Source organism: Lissotriton helveticus, chromosome 4_1 (assembly GCF_964261635.1).
Source record: "Lissotriton helveticus chromosome 4_1, aLisHel1.1, whole genome shotgun sequence".
NCBI lineage: Eukaryota > Metazoa > Chordata > Amphibia > Caudata > Salamandridae > Lissotriton > Lissotriton helveticus.
Window position 1 is genome coordinate 1,584,266,317 of NC_136063.1, and position 4,800 is coordinate 1,584,271,116.

Consider the following 4,800-nt stretch of genomic DNA (forward strand, 5'->3'; position numbering starts at 1 on the left):
ATTGTTCTCGTTAGAGGCCAGGTGATCTGGTCCCTGAAGTCACTTCGCTGGTGCGACACTCCCGCCACACAAGCGGAACTTTCCGTAGTGGAACGGGGAGGCGCTTTACAGTCAGCACAATCAGGCAAGAACAAAAAAGCTTTGCGGCAAGTGTACAAAGTGTCATTTTTAAAAGCAAGTGAAGTCTGTGAGTTTAAAAGTGCATAGGCTTCGTTACAGACAGCGCAGTCTCAGTAGCGCTTAGCAGTGGTGTGGCAATAGCGAGCATCAGAGGGGAAGAGTCAGGAGGGTTCTATGTCAGCGTTCCCTTCAAAGTTCTGACAACTAACCTCTAGCGCGTCATGGCCATGTAGTCCTCAAATCTACCTCTCTTTCCCTGGGTCCCGGCTCTAAGTCAGGCTCAGGTTTCTGTCTCTGGGGGCTCCCTTGTCTGGATCCTGCCGCTGGGGAGGTGCTGCCAGACTCTTGCCCATTACGCTTCATCTCCTCCACCAGTGTCTCCCACGCTTGGGCCCTCTCTATTCTGCCTTTGCCTCATCTTGTGTTCCTCATCAGGACTCTACTCTCGCAGCCCGCCCATCTCTCGAGTTCCCGCCTCCATCTAGTGATGCTAGGGCCATCCGGTGCCTTCCACCTGCTGGTGATTTCCCGTTTGGCTAATATGAAAGCCAGATCTTGAAACCTGGCAGTAACTTTAGTCTTGGCCGTGTGCGGGAACATGTTGAGCAGGCAGTGTGCAGGGTACTATTTTTTTAGTGATTAGGGCCATTTCCCCCCTGATCTCCTGCCAGTACTGAAATAATGCTCGGCAATTCCACATCATGTGGATGAAATTCGCTCCTACTTCCCTGCATCTAGGGCACTCTGCATCCTCTCTGTGGAAGTATCGGTTTATTGGTTCCGGGGGGATGTATACCTGATGTAGAGTATAAAAGCTTATGAGTCTGACTCGTGTGTTTCTAGACACCCTTTGCTCTTTGCAGTATATTTTCCCAGTCCTTATCCTTTATGGGACGCTCTATATCGTCTGCCCAGTGGTTCCTTATCCCCTTTAGTGGTCGGAGAGAGCCTCTTCCAATTGCCCTGTACAGGCAGGTGACTGCCTTAATAACCCCTCTGGCTATCTCAATATATTCACATGTGGTGGCTTTATTGTACCCATCTACCAGTGCCATCTCATTGCACCCAGGATTGCTTTGTGTAGCAGAAAGTGGCCCTGTGGGAGATCACAATCAAAATAGAATTTCTCAAATGGGAGCAGCTCTCCATCCCTGTAGAGATCCCCTACCTTTGTCGCCACTGCCTGTATCCAGACATCTATGTCTCTCCATTGCCCTTGTGCGGCAAAGCCCTGAGCACCATCATGGGAAGTTCCGGCGAGTACTGGTACTTCGTCTGGGTCTTCTGGAGGTACCTATCTCAGCACCTCTGTATCACTTTATGTTCATTGGTGTGTATGTTATGTGGTTTTGCGGTCCTCATTATTGTTCTGAGTAGCTCATCTCCCCCCAGGGTAAAGGAGCGCACCCCCCTATTTGGTGTGAGGCTATCCGCCACCCATTGTGCTAGTCTCTGCAGCTGCCCTGCCAAATAGTATGCTTCAGAGTCCGGGGCCGACATCCATCCCTCCCTCCGTCGACGGCCGTTTCAGTGTGGCGAGGGCCACTCGCCGCCTCTCAGATCCCCAGATAAATGCCTAAAGGTATGAGTCCACATCCCGGAACCACGCCCCGGTGATCCACACAGGCAGCATGACAAAGAAGTACAGCAGTCGGGGGAAGGACACCATTTTGAGCAAGGAGATCCTTTCCGCCACTGAGATGGGGAGTTTCCCCAGAATCCCATATTATCCTTTAGGGACCTCAGCGCCCCCCCTAGGTTTCCTTCCTGTATGTCCTGGAGCGAGTAGAAGATCTTCACCCCCAGGTATCCGAAGCAGCGAGGCTCCCACCTCAGGTCTCCTAGCCCCTCGGGTGGTTGTCAGTCTGCTACTATGGAAAACAGTCTGGATTTCTGCCAGTTCACATTTAGGCGAGAGAGAGCCCCAAACTCCTCAATCATATGCCTAGCCCCTCGCAGGTCTTCCCCCGAGTCTTTCAGGAACAGTAGGAGATCATTAGCGCATAACGCTATATGGTGTATCTTTCCCTCCAGCTAAAGTCTTCTGTATCTGTCCCCCCTCCATGCCACACAAGCCAAGAGCTCCACCGCAAGGGCGAACAACAGGGGAGAGAGAGAGAGGACACCCCTGACGAGTGCCCCTCTCCACCCGGTACTGCTCTGAGATTGTGCGGCCAGTGCGCACCCTTGCAGTTTAGCCTGTATACAGTAGTCTCATCCAGCACAGGAACCACCGCCCCATTCCCATCTTCACCAGCACAGCATAAAGAAACTCCCACTCCAGGCTGTCAAAGACCTTTTCTATATCTATGGTGAATATCACTCCTTCCCGTTCAGTTCTGCTATCCAGTTCTAATATTGAAAGGAGTTGTTTTATATTCAAGGTTGCATTTCTGCCCGGTATGAACCCCGCATGGTCGAGGTGGACCAGGGAGGTCCTGTGCGGGAGCAATCTGGACGCCAGTATTTTACTTGGAAGTCGACATTGAGCATCGATAAGGGTCTCTAAGCTGTCCAGTCAAGAGGGGACTTGTCAGGTTGTAGGAGTGGGATCACAACTGTCTCCTGGGTGGTTTGTGGAAGGACTCCCTCCTCCCTTGCTGTTGCGTACAGCTCCATCAGCCTGGGGGCCAATTCCTCCACGTAAGTGGTGTAAAATTCCATGGGGAAACTGCCTATTCCTGGGGTTTTGCCCCTTGCCAGGCTCTTGATAGCTACCCTAATCTTGTGTTCCGAAATGTCAGCTCCCAGCTGCTTTGCCTCATCATCAGATACAGTGGAAATAGGGATTCCCTCTAGGTAATTGTTTACTGCCTCTCCACCCCCCCCCCCCAACCGGGCCCAAAGCTCTTGTAGAGGTACTTATAGTAGTTAAGGAATCTGTTATTTATGTCTGCTTGCCTTTATAGGAGGTGCCCCGCTGAGTCAGTTAATTCTATAATGGTATTCCCTCTGCGGGATGGGTTGACCAGCCATGAGATTATTAAGAGCACGCTGCACGCCATTGAGATGGGCCAGCCAGTTCCTGCCAGTGCCTATAACTCGAGCTGTCAATGATTGCTTTAAGTTACGGTTCATTCGTTCCACTACACTATTACCCTCAGGTCTGTATGGAGACGAAAACTTGACTTGGACCCCAATCGAAATCATGGCATCCTTATACGCCTTAGAGGCGAAAGCCGGACCCTGATCCGAATGGAAGGTACCACAGGCAAAAATCCCTACAAAGACGCGCAAATCTCTTATGACAGTCCGTGTATCAGCGCTGCGGTGGGGCCAGACCCAAACAAAGCGTGTGCATGAATCAACTGTGACTAAGATGTACTTACATGCAGTATCAGAAGAAAAAGGACTGCAGTGATCCAAATAAACCCAACCTAGTGGTTTATTTGATATGTACAACTGTGTCTGGGGCGGATGTGCAGCAGTCGAAGGTTTAATCTGCTGGCAAATGTCGCATTGAAGGACATAATCGCGCGTCTGTTTGTACAGTCCCCGCCACCAGAAACGCTGTTGCAACTGAGATGCAGTGGCCGAAACGCCCGCATGCGCAGACGCAACACCTTCATGTGCCGCTGTGATCAATGTATTTCTGCGATCCGAGTTGGGAATCAACCTCTCCCCAACATCAGGAATTTTCACATAAGGAACCTTATCGGGACTTAAGTGGTATGAGTACTTCGAAGGGAACCCCATAGGATAATTACCTCCCTTCTCAGTGGCAGCAACAGCCGCCATGATATCATCATCAATCTTACTTTAGGACCGTGTAACTGCTGCAACTAAATATGTCGATACTGCAGATTTCGCTGCCTCATCAGCCAGCGAGTTGCCAACAGCGTGTACTCCCACGCACTGATGACCTAGAGTGTGAATTACAAACACGAGCGGCAACTGCTTTTTAAGCTCAGCCACCCGGACCAGATCATTTTATGTTTCATCGTGCTACCCTTGGAATCACGAAAGTCATTCTGAATCCAAAAGAACAAGTTTTCATTGTAAGACTGGACACAGTAGTAGGAATCACTCACAATAAGTGTCGTCACACTAGGATCTGCGTACTCCAATGCAAGCATCAGAGCACGAAGCTCTGCCAATTGTGCGGTGCAGTCCCCTAGAGTCTGCATGTGCACAACCCTGGACTTGAACTCATCGTTCACCATGGCACCGACCACAATGGCCCAAGCAGAAACGTAGGCGTGTATAGAGCCATGCGCAACCTGCGCCGAGCCATCAGTGTAAATGTTGCAATGGAAATCCTCCAAAGGCCGCATAGCTAATGGAGCTGGATGAACAAATTCATACTGTAAATACTCCTGCGACCGTAAGGAGGCATAAAAAATAAACGTGACATCCGGGGACGTCAAAGAAGCAGCCCATTGTATCCACCGAGGGTGCAAAGCTTTTGAATTAGGTACACTGGCTTTCGTAACTGCCTCCAAGGCAGGACACGGGGTAACAACCAACATGCGTTTTCCTTGTGACAGGGCACGTTCCTTGCCGTCAAAACTCTCTCCACAGTGGAAAATCGCATTTCAGTCGAAGTGTACAAGTGCGACTTGTAAGCAATAGGTACTGTGTCTCCTTCGTTAAAAGTCAGGTAAGTGAAACCCACTGTCCCAGGGATGATTCTTATCACCAGGTTGGTGTGGTTGTCACGAGTCAGTAAGAATTTAGAAG